The sequence below is a fragment of the Balaenoptera borealis genome, assembly GCF_965194805.1.
Source record: "Balaenoptera borealis genome assembly, chromosome: 6".
Classification (NCBI taxonomy): Eukaryota; Metazoa; Chordata; class Mammalia; order Artiodactyla; family Balaenopteridae; genus Balaenoptera; species Balaenoptera borealis.
Window position 1 is genome coordinate 84,212,573 of NC_138863.1, and position 20,767 is coordinate 84,233,339.

Below are 20,767 nucleotides of genomic sequence, written 5' to 3' on the forward strand. Positions count from 1 at the left end.
TTTCAAAGTTTTTACTATGTTCTTTGAGTGTACCTTTTACCTTAGCAACTCAGAGCATGAGTTGGGACTTGGGGAGTGGTTTGTATAGTAGTTCACTTTTCAAACCCTTGGCTATGCTTCTTGGGTGTGTTCTGTACTTAGACACTTGGGGGTGAGCTTAGGACTTACATTAGTTCATACCCAAATATAGATTCTCCAGCTCACTCCTCTGTGGGATTTCCCTGACACTCTGCAGCTTCTGTGGGCTGGTATTTTGTTTGTTTTGGGGGGTACTGTTTTTGGTTGCTCTGGCCAAAAAGATGAGATTCTCTCAGTGTTTTGGCCTCTCATGTTCTTGTGCAGTTCCATACATCTGGGCCCGCCCTTGGGGCAAAGTAAAGAGAGAAGAGATAGAAAAAACATATATTGAAAATTCTCCTACACTCTTTGTATAAAAGGACCCCTCTTCTCTGTTCCTGAATCCAGAGTGCTGAGAGTTTTTCTCCAGTCTTTAGGTACCTGTGCCACTTCTGCTCTGCAGTATCATAGTTTTGCAATGGGGCTGGCTAAGGAGCAGGGCTACAAGAATTTCAAAAAGGAGAAAAAGAAGAATTATCCCTACTTTCTTGAGCTCACAGGTGGCTTTTTTTCCTGGACTTCTGGCCAGAAAGAGGGATTATAGGAGATATTGATGATGGTATCCATCATACAGTTTAATATGTCTCACAGTGGGGAGATAAAGAAGAAACAAAAATGAGAAACATAAAAAGACCGTATTAGTTGTTCTTCAAGTTTTAATGTCTTTCCCAATTTTCTTGTTCTTATTTACTTTTCAGATTCCTCAAGCAATGGCTTTTTGTATTTTGTCCAGTTTTAAGTAGTAATCAACTGCAGTGTGATTACTCCAAGTAGAAGTTTTACCTTCTCCCTTTTTATTTCTGAGGCAACACACACACATACACACACACAGACTGTAAAAATAGAAGTTCTACAAAAAAGGATTCCTCCTGTATACTTCTAAAAAGTAAATGTTCTAATTTACTTAGTTGCTAAAGATACAGTTTTTGTTGTTGTTAGCATTAGATCGGGTTGGGCTTTTGGGAACAGAGGTCATGTTTATGAGCACTTATTGTCTCAAGAGTGATAAATTGAAATTGTTATTTCTAAAGAGTGTGTTTTTTTTTTTTTCCAGAATCTTGATTTCCTTGAAACCCTTTATAGAACTTCAGAGACAAATTATCATAATTGATTATACTGTGATATCTGAATAAATTAAACAATATTTTAATGCCAACATTTTATCAGATTTGTAATTAGCTTTTATTCTAAAAAGATATACTGGCCAAACATCTTTCAAGTGGTAATGCAATATTGCTGAAGGACATTCCAAGGAAATATCTTTTCATGAATTTTAAAATTATCTGATCCCTTGTAAATTTTTTAAAAATCCAATATATATGTCGCAATTGAAATTTATCATTACCAAATGATCTTGAAAGAATGAACCTATTTAAGCATAGTTTTAGAATAATTTTTATCAACACTTCTCTCTACAGGTGTCTCACAATGCATTTTTTACCTTTTAAAATAATTAATATTAGTGAGATGCCAAACACCCAAGACATTAAAAATCAACCCCTGTGCCACAGAGTAATTGGGGCTAAGATAAAAGTTATAGTCCACAAAAGGCTAAATATTGATCTGTTCAGTTTGCATCCATTATTGCTGATCTTTCAGGATTTAAATATCGATTGTGCAGTGTAGTTACAATAAGCTAGAGCAAAAGCTCATCCATATTGCAATGCTGGGCAAAAGAAAAAGAGTTTTAACCTCAAAAAGCCTGTGCCCTAGTTAGAAAATGCCATCCTCCCTCTAAATCTTTAGCCTGGCTATGAAAAATTAATAATTTATTAAAACATATTTTATTACAGGACTTTCCCTCCGTCTCCCTGGCATGATGCCAGTGTACACTACGAAGTAACAGTTGGAAAATGACCTCCACTTCTTCAAATGAGTTGTTTCTTGAGTTTGGCTTAATATTAATCATTAATTATTTTAAAAATACAAGAAATGTTTCTCAGGATAGCTAAACTTTCATGCACATGTGGCTCTTTGCCAGAGTCTAAGATGATATCAGAGTGATGTTACTATGACTGTACCAACGATCCTAGAATTATAATGCATTGCTCTGATGATATATTAAACATTGACGTGGAAATTGAATATGTAATTGGCAATGACTGAAGGAAGCATGATTTAATATCTTCCATGCCACCTTTCTCTTCCACTCCCCTCCCCCGCATTGCTTAGTGTCACTCTTCTCAATGCATTCCTGTTATTTCAAATAGGATATCCTGACATATAGCACATGTTTATAAGTTCATACCCAAACCCTTTTGTTGGAAATATGTTGTACATATTACAGCACTCAAAGGGCTTTCTCATTCCTTTTTTAAAATAATATATAAAGCAGAATTAAAGACTTGATTTTTCCCCTCTACCCCAATAAATAGTACATGGCTGGTTAAACATTAAATACCTGATTGTTCATAGATCCAGAAAGCATAAAACATACCTTGAAACATCTTACACTGAAGTTCATTTGTTTTCAATCTGTCCAGAAACCATATTTATAAACTATCAGCCAACATTTCAGAGACAAAATATCCTTCACATTTTTACCAACCTAGCAGAATCAACTTCTGCCATACTGTCTCATTGACATTTATTTCTTATAATAATCAGCAAAAAAGTATTCTTGTGAAGAAAATCAGAAGGCAATAAGTTCAGGTTGCCCTTGAGTCACTACTTTATATTTGTCTTTTTCTGTTTCCTGGGGATATTTTCCATTTTTTTCTCTTTCAAGTATCATTTAAGCTGTCAGATATTTTCCTAAAAACCCTACGATGTGATTTTGAGAAGTGTCAAATTTATCATCCTGAGAATTTCCTGAAAAGAAATCCACTGATTTCCCTTTTACTTTTATTTTTGGGTTTTCAACATCTGATATTATTTGGCCTTGTGAGTTGTGAGAAAGGTATAGCTCACAGTTTGATGACAATTTCCTGTACTCTGCCGTTTTCAAGTTTCAAATAATTATATATTTTTAAAACAATTGCTGTGAGACAGGCAAAAAGTTTTCAGCTTCGTCTCTTTCTTCCCATTTGTTAAAAATAATGGATAAATTTCGGAAAGAAAATCCTACTCAGTTTCCACATAAACTGTTCACAGGGAAGAATGAGTTTAACAATTGTCTTGTCCTACATTTGGCAAAGTACACTACAGAATCACACCTGCTCAGCCCTTAGACCAGCATCTGTCTTTACTTATGTTGTACATTTTTAAATAAATGAAAGTTTCTCTCCAATTTCATATTTATGATGTTACCATTTTGGTTTTTGGGGGGGCTTTCTGGGGGCTGCTTTCCTTTCCATACACATGCCTCAAAAGCAGTTAGAAATAATACGTTTGCTTTGCCTGAGATCCACAGCATGCAGATTTTAGTTTAATGACAATTGTCAAGACAGCTCTTCCCAGCATGTTGTCTTTGACTAAGACCATACTGAAGGAGGTTGGGGGATAGTGGGAAATGGCAAGAAAACATATAAAATACATAATATTTGGACAGTAAAATTGCATTTTAATGACAGAGTTGGATTGACCAAAAGAAATTTTTCATAAAAATATGTGCATTGTGCTGGCATGTTCTGCAGTTCTCTGGAAACATTTCTTTCTAAAATTGTTTTCCCTGTAATCCTGAGCCAGAATGGTCTGTGGACTGTTCTAGTATAGGAAAATGACACTGGTTACATTCTTGCTGTATAGCCACTGAAGGCAAGATTTAGGTAGACAGAGGGTACACTTTGTGTAGTTAAAGGTCTTTTTTTTTCCTTTCATTTTTTAAAATTAATCCTCAGGGCCAGGATGTCTATAGCCCCCTTATGTTTATCAAGTTTTTCAAAAAATATTATAAAAAGTATCTTAAAGTTCTCACTATTTGCTAGAATTCATTCACTCTAATTAGTTTTTCTCCAAGTGGGTTTTGGGAGTACCATATTATTTGCACAGGGCTCTCATAAAAGAACTCCTTTGGATTCCTGGGTCTTGCAACCAATCAAATGAAATTATTTAAGGTAATTTTATCTTATTCTGGGTAATATCACATTCCTGGGTCAATATACACATGCTGGAAATTTAAGGACACATTCTCCAGGGCACTAGGTTGTTTCAAGTCTTGCTCTTGAATAAAGTAATAAATGTACATTTTACTGTAAAGTCACTGACATTTTTGCACGTCGTGAGTAAAAACTTAAAAAAATAAGCTTTCTCCCTATCTCACACCATACTCAAAAAATTAATTCAGAGTGGATCATAAGCCTAAATGTAAGAGCTAAAACTATAAATGTCCTAGAAAAAAAACAGGAGTAAATCTTTGTGACCTTGCATTAGGCAACAATTTCTTAGATGTGTCACCAAAAGCACAAATGATAGAAGATTGACAAGTTGGACTTTATCGATTTAAAAAGCCCTTTGTACGTTGAGGATACCACCAAGGAAGTGAAAAGACAATCCATAGGGAGGAAATATTTACAAATCATATATCTGATAAGGAACTTGTACCAGAACACATAAAGAACACTTACAATTTAATTATAAAATGAGAAATAACCCAATTCAAAAATGGGCAAAGTGTTTGAATAAACATTTTTCCAAAGAAGATCTAAAAATGACCAATAATCACTGAAAAAATGCTTAATATCATTAGTTGTTAGGAAATTGCAGATTAATACCACAATGAGCTATCACTTCACACCTACTAAGATGCCTTGGATCAAAAAGACAGATAATAACAAGTGTTGGTAAAGAAGTGGAAAAAGTAGAATTCTCATATGTTGCTGGTGAGAATGTAAAATTTGGAATACAGTTTGTCAGTTCCTCAAAATTTTGAACATAGTTTGTCATATAACCCAGCATTTCCACTCGAAGATATCAGAAGAAATGAAAAAAATGTGTCCACACACAAAGCTATACACAAATGTTCCTAGCAGTATTATTCTCTATAGCCAAAATGTGTAAAGAACCCAAATTTCCACTGACTAATGAATGGATACACCTAACACCTTTATACAGTAAAATATTATTCAGCAATATAAACAAATAAAGTACTCAAATATTTTACAACATGGATAAACCTCAAAGTCCCCTTGCTTATTAAACCTGCCACCTACCAATCTAGACTGGCCTGTCTCTTTCTTGGTTTGTGCTTGCCCTTGGAGTATAGAGGCTGGTTTCAGATTTCACCCAGGAAGTTCCTGATAATTCTGAGAACCAACAATTGGAGAGTCAGCCTGGAGACCAAAGAAATGGGCTTTAGGAAAGAGGCATCCTCAGTGAAATGCCAAGCTGGCCATCAACGTCTATGTTGGGAGGAGTGGGCCATTTGTTAGACGTTTGTAGAGCACTGCATAAGTCTGGGGATACACCAGATGCTTTAATGTGCTATTTGAGGAACTATGCACAGTGCACTGTGGCCAAAAAGAAAAATGAATGGCTGCACAGTGGACTTGGCTCTACTGTGGGTGTTTCACCCACCACCAAAGCCCAAGGAGAGGCTGAGCTCAAATAAAAATGTTGAAAGAGCTGAGGTTGGAGAAGGACGTTCCTTTTGTCCACTAGCTTCGCAGCCTGTAGACAAGACCTTAGTGTGCCATTTTGTGTGCACACAAAACTAGAGTGTGCAAAAACTAGAGCAGTGCATGATGCCTTAGATTAAGGTTGGAGCGCTTGTGACAAAGCCTGATAGGGACCTAAGGTAGAATCCCTAAAAGACTGTTGAGAAAAAAAAGAAAATGTTATTGATTGTTGAGGAAATGGACAAAACACCCATGCCATCTGACGACTAATACAAAGAAAAGCAAAATCACATTCTGAGCCAGCCGGGCAGCCCCCAATTGAGGAAACATTTATGATGATAGAATTTACTTTTGCTGAGCTTATTGATATAGCTGTCAAGTTGCAACAAAAGGCCAGGGAAAGTATCCAGGCACAGTTAGTGTGACTATGAGATACGGTGGGCAATGACATTTCTTTGATCAGGCAGGAGGCAAAAAAAAAAAAAAGAGCAACATCACCATACACTACCCTCTGATAGAGTCTGCAGGGTGCTTAGGGGATTCAAGACACTCACTCCCTTATAGATTGGATTAGTCTATTCTGAAGAGAGGCTTGGCCTAATGAGGGGGATCTCCCTGGTCATGTGGGACTCTGGAATTGGGAATGAAACAGGCAACCTATACCCCATCTTTGAAGAACCTGATTGGGCCACATTCACTACAGAAATGAAAGTTAAGATACTCCAGTCCACCCCCAACACCTGATATGAAGTGGGGCACTGATATCCATGCTGAGCCCAGTTATGGGAAAAGATATTTATGATGTTGGGCAATCCACTGCTGATCTGGGGAAAACTAACAAATCCTGGGAACAGGTATGAGCTGTCTGAAAGAGGGAAGGAGCTCAGAAAGCCAAGGAACCATCCCAATAGGCTATAGGAGGTCCAGTAAAAATAACCCAAAAGCAAATATGATTTGACCTCATTGCTGTGGGGACTCCACCTGAACCAGTAGACTAACAATCCAAGGCTGTGTTGGTCAGCTTTTGAAATGTTTTAAAACCAGAACAATAGTTTAGACTTCCTCATCTGCCCCTACCGTCCTTAATCCCCACCTGCTTCAGCAGAGGCCTCAGGGATACAGTCCTATTCAGGATAGGTTCCCCCCTTGCCCAGGGGTATAGGATGCCAGCCAAGACTGCCTCTAGGTAAGGCCCACTGGAGGCAATCAGAGACCTCATGTTGAGCTCACTATTCACTGGTCCTCCAGACATACACAAAAGGTAATGACTCTGGTTGACACTGGAGCTGAATGTTCTCTAATACAAGGTAACCCTCGAGAGTTTTCTGGTCCCCTCAGCAACATTGATGGTTATGGAGGGCAAACAGCTATGACCAGGAAGGTACTTTTGACACTGCAAGTTGGGGGTCACCCCACTGCCAAAAATATGAGGTTTTTAATCTCTTCAATACCAGAGAACATATTGGGCATTGATATCCTACAAGGTCAACTCTGCAAACCTCTATCAGTGAATTTGAGCTCCAGGTTAATCAAACCAGTGCTAAAGGGGGACACCAACTGGGAACCAGTAAACCTGGTACCCCTGTGAAGAATGGTAGCTTTCAAGCAATATAAATGTCTGCGGGCATAAGGAAATAGGAGAAACTATCTAAGAATTGCACCAAGTGGGTATCGTATACCCTTCCCATCGTGCTTTCAACAGCCTAGTAAAAAAAAAAAACAGATGGCTCATGACATATAACGGCAAACTCCCAAGAATTGAACAAGGTAGTACCCACCCGCCCCCATCCATGGGGCTGTGCTCAACATTGCCACCATCTTAGATACCTTGGCCATGGTCCTAGGAGTGTACTATGCTATACTGGACTTAACAAATGTCTTTTTCAGTACACCCCTGGCCACTGAGTCACAAGATAAATTTCCCTTCTCTCTGGAGGGGCAACAATGGACCTATCAAGTGCTTCCCCAAGCTCCCAAGCTGCCCAGCCCCACCATATGTCATGGGGTGGTAACCTGAGAGCTGTCCTTGTTCTCTTTCGCCACATCAGTAAATTTGAGGATATAATGTTAACATGTAAGGACCTGCCCCTGCAACAGGACACTCTGCAGACTTTCCTAGAACACCTTCAAGGGAGAAGATGGGTGGTAAAACCACAGAAAATTCAAGGCCCAGGCACTACTATAAGTTTTAGAAATCATTTTGTCAGCTAAGACATGTGTTGTCCCAAAAGCTGTTTAGTAAGATACAAGCCTATCCAACCCCTAAAAAAGTAAAGAAGATGCAAGCCTTTACAGGGATTTGTGAGTTTTAAAGGACTTTTATTCTCTACCTGGCACACTGCCTCCATCCCTAATAAAGAAAGGGGACATACGGGACTGAGAATCAAAGCAGCAAGCCACTCTGAGAAGGCAAAAATACTAGTAAAGCAAATTAAACCTCTGGGCATCCCCCCCAAGCAGGGCTCCCATTCGAGTTAGGCATGTCGGTGACTTTGGAACGTATGAGTCAGGCACTGTGGCAGAGACAACAGAAGGGGAGATACTCCAGGAATTTTGGTCCCAGCTCTGAAAGGGGACAAAAACCTAATATACCCACACAGAGCAACAATTCCTATCAGTGTACACAGCACTCCTACAGGTGGAACCTCTCAGGAAGGTTGAACCTCTCAGGAACACCACGGCAGCAAATAGGCTGAACTCAGAGCGGCTTGGCTGGTGATCACTCACGAGCCCTGGCCATTAACCCTTTACACTAACAGTTGGGCTGTTTTAAAGAGATTAACCCTATGGTTGGGACAATGGGAAGCCAAGGGATAGATGATTCATGAGTGGGCCCTTATGGAGTCAAGATATATGGAGGGACATTTACGTTAGCCTGCAAGAGCCTGAGCAGCCCTCACTGTTTTCCATAGCCTGGCTCATAGGGCACCAACACCCCCTGGCAATCAGGAAGCTGATGTCCTAGTAACTGACCCTTCAGTAGATTCAACAGCTTGGGTACATAAAAAAAGTTACCATCCCAGCGCCCAGGTAGGATGGCATATTGCCAAAGATGCTGGATTACCTTTAAAATACAGTGACTTGGTTAATGCAGTAACAATATGCCCTGTGTGTTCTTTTTTTGGGGGGCTGTGCCGCACGGCTTGCGGGATAGTTCCCCAGCCAGGGATTGAACCTGGGGCCCTGGCAGTGAAAGCACTAAGTTGTAACCACTGGACCACCAGGGAATTCCCTGTTCTGTGTGTTCTAAACAACACCCAATGCAACTTCCAAAGGAGTCTGGGGCCGTTCACTGGAGTTCCCAACCAGTGAGAGGTTGGCAAATTGATTATATTGACCCGCTCCTTCTGAGTGAAGGTTCTACATATACCCTGGTTTGTACAAACACCAAATCTTGCCTATTCCAAGCTTTACCCTGTCACTGTACAAACCAGGCTGCCACTATGAGGGTATTAGAGAGGCTGAGTATCATATATGAATACGCTCATCAAATGGAAGTGACTGAGTGTCATATTTCATGCAAGAAATGCAAGACTGGGGGAAAAAAATGAACATGACATTAAATAGAGGTTCCATCTCCCCTATAACCTGAAAGAGGCAGGACTGATAGAAAGGAAAATGGAAAACTATATTAAAACAGCAGATTAAATTCCTAACAGGTAATATCACCTCAGCCAGGTGGACTAAAATAATGTCCCAGGCTTTAATACATTTGAATCATCAACCAATAGGGCCTGCTGCCCCATATGCCAGACTGAAGACGCTGCAGAGGCACCTAAAACCATAAAATATAAAAATCATGGGAAAGAGCCATTGCCCTGAATTTCACCATAGATCAATGTGTTATGCTGCTGAGAACACCAAGCTCTGTCATACCTGGAAAAGGAATTATCTACTAAAATTTATTAACTAAAATTTACAGTGAGACGTTGCCAGGCTGGATGAATTACTTGGCACCCCTGGATGAGGGGGAACCACTCAGTCTCCACTGGTATCCCGTTGTCCTGCTACAAGCTGGACCTATCAAAACACATTACACCTGGAGTAGAACACACATCATTAAAAGAGAGGACAAGAAGTTTTGGCCTGGCATATCCTGCTTCCAATCCATTCTCTCCTGCCTGGCAGTGCTGCCTCCCCCCACCAATGTGTATGGTACATACAACCAAGTCAAGTTCCTAAAGCTGCCAACCTTCCTCTCCTCAAGGCCAGGTGGGCACGTTTGGTTTCCCACTGGTATGATCATTTGGCTGCCATGTTTATTCTCTCCATTGGCCTGGAGGACATGATAGCCCTTGCTACATTCACAAAAAGGCTTAAATTATGGCCAGCGAAGCCTGTTCTTCTTGAACACTGGAGCTCTCCTCCAAAATAAAATGGCCTTGGACATTATTGTGCCTCAAAAGGAGCCATCTGAACCATTATCCCAATAAAAATGTTGTGTTTTCATCCCTGATAAGTCTATTAATGTGTTATCTTTAATAAATCACATAAAAACATATGTGAATACCCTGAGTGATCTGGGGCCCAGCCTAGGGGACTTAGTAAATCAATGGTTTGGCTCATGGGGCTCTTGGTAAAATATATTAAAAAAAGGTACCACTAATTTAAAATATTGTTGTCTCAATCTTTGTTTTCTCTTACACATGCTTGCATTGTTGCTGTGACATCTGTCTCCAACGCAGCCAGATAGCCACCAAGTGAACCATCTCCATGCTAGTGAAACCCCTTGCTGACCACGCAGGATGTATTGCAAAAGAGGAGGACATATAAAGATTATAAAAGCCAGTCACAACGAATGGAGTGTTGGAGAAAGTAATGAGGAGGTGACTACCAGCTGACCCAAGAACTAAAACTGGTCAATCAAAAGCTCCTGACTCCCTCCCCTGTACTTGGAATGTACGTTGAGTGAGCAATGTGTTGTTGAGACCATCTGGATGGTATACTGACTGAACTCAGCTATGCCTCTATATAATCTTGTAAGATTTGGTGGACAGGTGAGAATCTACTAATCTTGAAGCCACCCAAGATAAACCTCGTAAGTATGTTCTCGTGCTTATTAAACCTGCCACCTACCTATCTGGAATGGTCTGCTTCTTTCTCTGGACTCTACCCCACCTCTGAGTACGGAGGTTGGTTTCAGAATTCACCAGAAAAGGTTGTGAACCAACACACCAAAACTCTGTTTCAGCAATACACAAATATACCACTATAAACATGGCAACTTGGGGTTTTTTTAAGTAGGAATAGTAGTGTGATGATTTTGAAAAACTAACAAATGAAAGAGCAGACTAGTTGGCTCTCCATTACTGGTATTGTGATCCTGGGCAAGATACTAATTTCTATTTTAGTTTTACAACCAATGAAATGGGACAATAGTATTGATACCTACCTCATAGGACTATTATGAGAAAGAAATTGTATAATCGGCATGAAGTATTTAGCAGAGTGCTTGGCATATATAAAACCAATTACTTTTATTTATTATTATAACTACTACAACTAGTTTTTTTTTAATTTTACTTCCATTTGTACTCTTGCCCCAGGCCCTTTGTTATTAGGGTCAGGACTGCCTTTTGCCCATCCCTTACTCCATTCTTCAGCTCTTGCTACCGAACCAAACTTGGATCCACTCACCAGACTCACAGTAAAGTCAGTCTACTGATACTGGGTGTGGTGAAGGAAAGTACAGCATTTTTTGCAAAGCACCCAACATGGGGCCGTAAGGAGAACAAGCGTTTCATGCTTAAAAGACCTGAATTCCCCAATGGCTTTCAGAGAAGGGTTTTTGAAGGCAGGGTGCCTGATCAGCTCGCGGACATTTTTCTGATTGGCTGGTGGGAGGTAACCAGGTGATATAATATCATCTACCTTCTAGTTCCAACTGGTCTGGGGTCTACATGCTTGTGGTCAGCATGTAGTTAATTTCTTCCACCTGATGGCTGCAAAACAACTCAAGGATATGACTCAGAATATTATCTACATACCTTGAGAAGGAACTAAAGACTCTTGACTTTCTTTTATGGCTAAACTACTATTATTTTGTCGTGCTTGACTGTTTTCCTTTGTTTCTGCATTTTTCTCACTTCTTTGATTAAATTTGCTCTTTGGAACCCGGGGAAAGCCTAGGAGGCTAAAGCTTTTTTTTTTTTTTTTTACAAACAAGAGATGGGTGACACCAGGGGGAGGGGGTCTGTCCGAGGAAGGCCCCACAGGGTGCTGCTCAGTTTTACTCTGACTCTGTTATAAATAACCTGCCCACAGAGACATCTTCCTAAACCCCAGCTCTCCCTCCATATCAATGTGTTTCAAGGCTCCCTCCAAGTTTCTGTCTAAATCAGAGGTAAAATCCGGTGTCTCTCTCTAGAGCTTACAAGGTCTCAGTTACGTCTCACGCATCTTTCATGCTCCAGCTTTAGCTTCTACTGCTCCTCAAAGCTAATTGTGTATCAATTATGTAGTCTTCCATGTATCCTCTATGTTTGCCCTTTTGTTCTTCCTGGTCTAGGTAACTGAAATGGAATCCTCATCCTTCATCAACCATTGAAATACAAGCCATTCTTGACCCAAGCTTCAGAAAAATTTACCTGTCTACAGCAGCCTATCCGATCTCAATCATCCAGATCCTTACTACTCATCAGTTGTAAGACATCCACTGGGATCCTTTTGGAAACACAGAATCTTATACTCCACCCACGCATACAGAATCAGAATCTACATTTCAACAAGTTCCCTAGGTGATTTTTACTCCCTCTTGCACTGTTGGTGGGAATGTAAATTGATACAGCCACTATGGAGAACAGTATGGAGGTTCCTTAAAAAAACTAAAAATAGAACTACCATGTGACCCAGCAATCCCACTACTGGGCATATGCCCTGAGAAAACCATAATTCAAAAAGAGTCATGTACCACAATGTTCATTGCAGCTCTATTTACAATAGCCAGGACATGGAAGCAACCTAAGTGTCCATCAACAGATGAATGGATAAAGAAGATGTGGCACATATATACAATGGAATATTACACAGCCATAAAAAGAAACGAAATTGAGTTATTTGTGGTGAGGTGGATGGACCTAGAGTCTGTCATACAGAGTGAAGTAAGTCAGAAAGAGAAAAACAAATACCGTATGTTAACACATATATATGGAATCTAAAAAAAAAAAAAAAAAAAAATGGTTCTGAAGAACCTAGGGGCAGGACAGGAATAAAGACGCAGATGTAGAGAACGGACTTGAGGACACAGGGAGGGGGAAGGGTAAGATGGGACGAAGTGAGAGAGTGGAATGGACTTAATGTAAAATAGATAGCTAGTGGGAAGCAGCCACATAGCACAGGGAGATCAGCTCCGTGCTTTGTGGCCACCTAGAGGGGTGGGATAGGGAGGGTGGGAGGGAGACGCAAGAGGGAGGAGATATGGGGATATATGTATACGTATAGCTGATTCACTTTGTTATAAAGCAGAAACTAACACACCATTGTAAAGCAATTATACTCCAAAAAAGATGTTAAACAAAATTTTTTTTTGAGAAGCGCTGACCTGAAACACAGCAGTGGTGATTAATTTAAGATGTGTACTAGAAATACCTTGGATATAAAAACAATGACACCTATATTTCATCTGCAGATATTTTGATTCAATTGGTTTGGCTTTTATCCTAGGAATTCTATTTTCAAAAGTTTCCAGTAAATCCAATATGTAACTAAGACTGAGAACCACCAACTTGGAGCCTAAATGATACCATTACATATAATGTGTTGTTCTCCAATGTTTTCCAGATTAAAATCAACTTTCACTAAATAGAAAATATATATGTATAAATTTTATTTAAATATTCTATTAAAATTCTATCAAATGTTCTATTTAAAGTTAATCTATGTATGTGTGTATATGTATATACACACACACATATATCAGTATATATGATTCCTCTGAAAAAGTAATGTCAAAAATATACTGTTTAAAAACTTACTAAGTTTAAAAACAGTTATAATTTTTCTTGCTACTACTATTCAAGTTTGGATGCTCATAGCAGGAAAAAAATCTAATCTAATATCTAATATCTAAAAAAATCTAATATCTAAATCCAATATCTACCATTTATGGAATTTGTTTGAAATTTCCAAAATTATGTGAATTAGGGATTTATTATTTTCTTCACATTTTTATAATAAAACTGAAACTTTAGAAAGATTAAATAACTTGCCCAAAATTACACATCTAGTAAGCAGTACCATCAATATATTAAGTTGACTCCTATGTCAGGTGCATTCTCACGTCAACAGACAAATAACAATATAGAACAACAGTGAAAGTATCACTCTTAGTTCCTCTTTTGAATCAATTCTCGAATCTAACTCCTTTTCATTTGCACTCCAACTGTCAGGCTCTTTTTATTGAATTCTTGCAATAACTGCCCAATTGCTCTTTGAGTCGAGCTCCTCAGGTGTCAATTTTATGTTATTTCCGGATTCAGCTCTGTAAAATACGAATTGTAACATACCCCTTTCTGCTCCATCCACATGATGGCTCCTTCACAAACTACAGTCCTCCATAATTCGGCATCTATCTCCACGTTGTTGCTTACTCTTTTTCCTTGGCTTACAATGCTTTCCCCATTTTCAATGTCTGGTGTACTCTTGAAAGTCCATATCAAAAGTCCCATTTAAAGTCTGCTAAAATATAATCTATACTTCTAAATTCATTGTAAGTGTTTACAGAAACTGTTTTGAAACATCCACTTTTGGAGGAATGGTCCTTTGGGACTTGGGATAGAGCACTAGGTCAGAGGGAGTCTCTTAAAGCATTTGACATCCATGACTCATCGTTGGACCTAAAGTAATGAATGTTTTCTGCCCAAATTTTTAATCAGGCTTTAAAAAAATTTTTTAAGGGATATTGTGAGGCAAGGAGTCAGCAAAGTTTTTATTCTGAGATCTATTCTGAGATAAATGAATTTTTGACATCTGTGACACTGTTCCTAAGCACTAAAAGATCTGGGCTATAGTGTACATCTCGGTCAGACATATGATATAGCATCAAGAATCACAGGGAAAATAAAGGCAGAAATATATTAAGACAAATAAAATGAAAAGATGTGGAGTAACCTTGTGCTGATCAACAGTGGACTGTCACATGCTTAGCCTTAGAGGAAATTTGGATTAAAAAATTTGAGTGGAAGAGACATTGTTTCTGACCATCACTGCTTACATGGAAAGAAAAATTCCTTCAATACCTACTGAGGCAACCTTAATAATCTGCCCCTGCCCTTTTGCATAGGCAGACCTGTTACCTTATTATGCTTTAAAACTCCATCCTTAACACACTTCTATGTCCATTCTTGATGCTCAACAAATATTAGTCTCATGAAGGAATCAATACTCAACATACAGAATATACCCAAACTATATTGAAGAAAAACTAATGTTTCAAAGTTACCATATAAAAAGAATGTTTTCATTACCTAAAAATCCATTCCCATATATAGCCACCACATATTAAATATGAATCAAGTTAATATTTCCACGCATGTCATATTAGATATATATTTATAGATAAAGTTAATTACTACTTAACCAAATACAACTGCTTAACCCATGTTAATTCCAACTAGTTGATTCTGCACTTCTGTGTCTATAAAAAATGCATTATCACAAATACAAATTTTACCAGTTATTTGACTGAATCGATTGATTAGCTTGAATGTAAGTAGTTTTATCATTTAACTGAGCCAGACACTATCTTATTGGATTCTAATTCATTGGTCAAATCACATCATATATCTCAATGTTAAATATACTATCTATTTTGCATTTAACACAATTTGGCTGCATTTATTTGAGTGATTTAAGTGCTGATAAGTTCCAAGCCTTAGAATTGTATAATATGGGTATTATAATACATTTTCAAATGCCAATAATATTTTTGGCACTATCTTAAAAAACAATTTTAAGACCTGATACAAATTTGCTTGCAAACCTCCCATTTTACTTTTTAGTGTTTTACTGAAGGAGTCCTGTGAAAAATTACCAAGGTCTCTAACACAAAATTTAAATTCTTAGTGGCCAATGGAATTCTGCAACTCCATTAACACAAGAGCCTGACATAGCTGAGATTTATATTGCCAGAAACTCTCATTTGATTTATAATCTGGTAATCCTTTTATCCTCCATTTATATGCAGTATAACTTGACGTAACTGCAAGAATGCCTTCACTAATAGAATTCACGAATATTGGACCAAGACATTTTTTAGATCATAAAGCCTCTCTGAAAAGGGAAAGAAAGGGAAAGGCTAGACCTGACTAGGATGGGATTTGGCTTTAACACAGTCTAATAAAATGAAACTCAGGTTAAAACTACTGATTTTAGAACAGTAGATGGGCATAGAGTTCTCTTTAGATGGGTCTGCTCCCTCAATGCAGCCTACATAACTGTTTTATCAGTCCTTGGGCTACAAAGGAGTTAGATATTTGTAGCTTTTGTTACAGTTCATATTAAAAAGTTACGTGGACTTATGAAGTGTATGTATATGGAGAGAGACAAAGAAAGTGGAATCTGGGAGGGGAGAAAGTTCTAAACGTCATACTGAGCCTGGGAAAATTCTGGGATATAAAGAAAGTGAAGTACAACAAAGAACATTTGCCACATCCGCTTCATTTACAAAATGGTATCTTTAAATCAAACACCACCACCAACAACAAAAAAAACATAGTAAACTTAAGAATCCAAGGTTTGTATCTGTTACCGTCTTCTCTTTCTAACCAGTCTCCACTCCTTTCCCGTCCATATTATGTCCTATATGTTGAATACACTTTAAACTTGGTTTGAGTATTAATTCTTCTCAATATTTTCCATTCAACAGTAAAATACTGTTTCCATCTCTTTACATTCATTCAAATGCTGATTTTAAATAAGTATTATTTTATTTTCATGATTTTTCTCTATGCACTACAGAATTTCAGTTTTCAAAAAGTTCTTAGATATGTAAGAAATATATGTATAAGCCCATATCCATACATGATACATGCATAGAAAACTCAATTAGAGGACTATATTATTACATTTGGGAGGTTAGTGGGATATCAAATGACTTGGGGATACTTGCCTTTGTGCTTTTGTATGTTTTCTCAATTGTCTGCTTGAATATGTATTTTTCTGGCGTTTTGTAAAACTCAGAAATATTCTTGTGAAGAAATAAACTTTGAAAGTGCCTACATTACTTTAACAGAAAAGTATAGTAGAGTACAGTGATAAGGTCATAGGAGATGAGTGCTTTATGATAACAGGTCATCCAAAATAAGGTACTACTCAGGTAGTTTCTACCATTTTTAGCATTTTAAAATTTTCTGTGATTTAAATATCACTCTCTCATCAATAATATGTCTTTGTTATTTTTATCATTTGCTATTTTAAACCTTACAATATATGGCATCCACAATACTAAATAAACTGTGGCGAAACATGTTTTAAGGTTAATTTAACCACATAGTTACAGCTTTAAAACAAATTTCACAAGTAAAGCAGGATAAAAAAAAATATTTACCTCTCACTTAATGACTTCAGACATAGAATAGTAAATGTAAATAATTCTACTGAATTAATCGTTAGATTTTATTTTAGTGATCTTTAAGTCAGAGAAAGAAAGGGAGGGAGAGATACAGAGAGGGAGAGATGGAAAGGCAGAGTTAGAGATGGAGAGAGACAGAGAGAGGTAGAGAGAAAGAGAAAGTCACATTAGCAACATTAGGCAGAATCCTATGCCTGGATCAAAAGCTTGACACACTGTCCCTTTAGTTGATGTGAATATGAGTCAACTTCAAAATGTCTCTGTGTCCTCTAAAGGAAAAATACTGTTACCAAGATCTCATACCACAAACACTCTGCCTTGCAGTTTAAGCTGAATGCAAAGCCTGGCATCATAAAAGTTGTACAACTAAATCTTCCTCTATTAACATGCATATATTTATTATTATTATTAAATTTTTTAATTTTAGAGTATTAGTGGGCAATGTAGAAATTTTGTTGACTCATTAGAAAGACCTAATTTGTTAATCTGCACAATGTAACATTGTATTAAGAGGCTGTATTTATAGCATTAATTTTAAGTCCCCATTTGAACTGCTATATTAGAGAAGAAAACAAAAAAGGTAAATCTAAAAATTAAACTGAGAGCTTTGCCTAGTTTTCCAATTTGCTGAACACACATATTCTCTCTTCTTCTTGCCTCATATCTACCCCTCTCTAAATTCCTTTAACTTTTTACTTCGTTTTCATCTATTTCCCTCTGTTGCCCTCTCTCCATTTTCTTTTTCACTATTCCTTTTAAATTTTTCTCCCTATTCCTTTTAAATTTTTTCCACCCTACTACCATACAAGTAGAACTTTGCATATTACTATGTCAGTTCTGAATTCCATTCATTTATTCACAGTGATCACCAAAGACAAATTATTAAATTTCCTTCTAAAGCAGTTAACGTTTTCAGAAACTTCATGCATTATAGCAGTTCGTGATTCAGTCAAAATGAATCAAATAAAATATTGGTTAAGTTTTATATTCTACTTCCCTATGACTTGTGATCTGGTTGTACTGAAATAAAATTAGGAAGCTGCTTAGAATTAATTTAAGCATTATACTGCATTATACTAGAAGTAATCATATGTGTAATGCATTATTGTAATCCATTTTTTCCTATTTTCTAGATAATGATTGCCTCTGTGATACAATGATATAACACTGTCACTACATTCAATTTTTCAGCAAAATACATTTAATTCTGGTAATGGTAAGAAATCAGTGCATTACAGTATCTATAAGACTATATCATAACTGGACAAGAAGAATATACCATTTATACATTTTTCTATATCTTAATATGGAAAAATTTGCTACTCATTGCAAGTGTGTACTATCTTGAATTACAATAGGCAAAGTAGGGGATAGTGGGGAAAAGTCTGGCATTGCAAAATTAACTTAAGTCCTTGATGACGTGTTTTTCAAGATGAATGTGTGTGCGTGTAGGCAAAAGTTCAACACAAGATAGAAAAGGACATGTTCCAGATGTGACCAAAAATAATATTGAAGTAGTTTATAAAATGTTCTCCTGGAGAACTCATTTTCCTTAGGAATGATGGATTTTCTCTAGAGGCAGGGAAATGAATTAACGCATCTCTAAATACCATTTCAGTTTGTTTTATCTGTGAAAATTTCCTAAAAATAATTTAAGTTGGAGAGTTAGAAATACCTGGATGTAATTACTATTTTTAATCTTAAAAATTTTTGAGAATGTTACTTAACTCTATGATTCTCAGTTTTTAACTAAAAAATGGAGACTACACTCCTCAATGTTATTGTGTGGATTAAAGGATATAATAAAAGTTAAAGCAACTAGCATGAATATACAACACACCTTTCTCTCTTTCTTGCCCCCTTTCTTTCAGAAGATCATTCTGACCTTATTTTCAGGGATTTCATATGTGTTAAGGTAATTATTTTCTTAACTCTTAAAATAAGAACAGTAATAAGACTTAGACTTCCCTGGTGGCGCAGTGGTTAAGAATCCGCCTGCCAATGCAGGGGACATGGGTTCGAGCCCTGGGGTCTGGGAAGATCCCACATGCCGCGGAGCAACTAAGCCCGTGAGCCACAACTACTGAGCCTGTGCGTCTGGAGCCTGTGCTCCGCAACAAGAGAGGCCGCGACAGTGAGAGGCCCGCACACCGCGATGAAGAGTGGCCCCCGCTCGCCGCAACTGGAGAAAGCCCTCGCACAGAAACAAAGACCCAACACAGCCAAAAATAAATAAATAAATAAATAAATATTAAAAAAAAAAAAAAAAAAAGAATCCGCCTGCCAATGCAGGGGACACAGGTTCGAGCCCTGGTCCAGGAAGATCCCACATGCCGCGGAGCAACTAAGCCCGTGCACCACAACTACTGAGCCTGTGCTCTAGAGCCCGCACACCACAACTACTGAAGCCCACGCGCCTAGAGCCCGTGCTCCACAAGAGAAGCCACCGCAATGAGAAGCCCGCGCACCGCAACGAAGAGTAGCCCCCCGCTCACTGTAACTAGAGAAAGCCCGCGCACAGCAATGAAGACCCAATGCAGCCAAAAATAAATAAATAAAATTTAAAAAATGACTCTCTTTAGTTCTATTGAGTTATACCTTCATTTCTAGAAAGTAGAAAAGCCTTATGATAAAATAATCTAAGTTAAATATATTAAATATATCAATTAGCTCTGATTTGTATTTAGCTAACTGGATTTTCTATTTTTCTTTTAAATGAGTAATGTAAACCACATGATAAAAAGAATTTTTGTCTCTGGTCTTTATTGTTATATCCCCGGTGGCTAGAAAAAACACCTCAGACATATTATGCACTCAAGGAATATTTATAGAATTGAAAATGCAATCAAGTTTGAGCTGTTACCCATTTCCCTCAATCCATTTTAATTGGAAATAACTGTCCTGACTTGGTTTTATTAAAAATAGACAAGTTAAACTTATGATTACCAGGGGGGAACAGGGGAGGAGGGATAAATTTGGAGATTAGGACTGACATATACACACTACTATATATAAAGTAGATAACTAATAAGGACCTACTCTATAGCACAAGAACTCTACTCAATACTCTGTAATGGCCTATATGGGAATAGAATCTTAAAAAAGAGTGGATATATGTATATGTATAACTGATTAACTTTACTGTATACCTGAAACTAATAAATCACAAATCAACTATACTCCAATAAAAAATTTTTTTAATTTTTAAAAATAGACAATTTAATATTTTCAATGATAATGTACAATTATCTTCATTTTAAAGTACAAAATGGAAAAGGTGATGTATATAGTAGAAAATTAACGTATCAGCCTACACATTTTTTGGAAATAAATCAAGCATTCAAAGTTTATTCAAACTATTTGGAAAAAAGAATATTTACCAATTTACTTACCAATAAATATTTACCATATTTATTGGTAAATAATATTTACCAATATGAGAAGAATGATAACATAAAGTTAACAAATATACTCATTGTCCTAGAGAAGAGTTTGTATTGGCAATTTGCAAAATTGAGTGCTCAGTATAACCCTTGTTGTTCAAAATAATAGAATACAACTGTGGATTCTGAACTCATATGAACAT

At 37.4% G+C, this 20,767-nt stretch overlaps 1 long non-coding RNA gene across 1 annotated transcript in view; it reads left to right on the forward strand.

Annotated features, from left to right (window-relative positions):
* The window catches only part of LOC309631164, an 87,818-nt gene that overhangs the window by 17,399 nt on the left and 49,652 nt on the right, over positions 1 to 20,767 (forward strand). Inside the window, exon 1 of the long non-coding RNA XR_014246117.1 lies at positions 1 to 19,482. This exon is cut by the window's left edge and continues 17,399 nt beyond it. This is a non-coding gene — a long non-coding RNA (uncharacterized lncRNA). The remainder of the gene's footprint in view (positions 19,483 to 20,767) is intronic.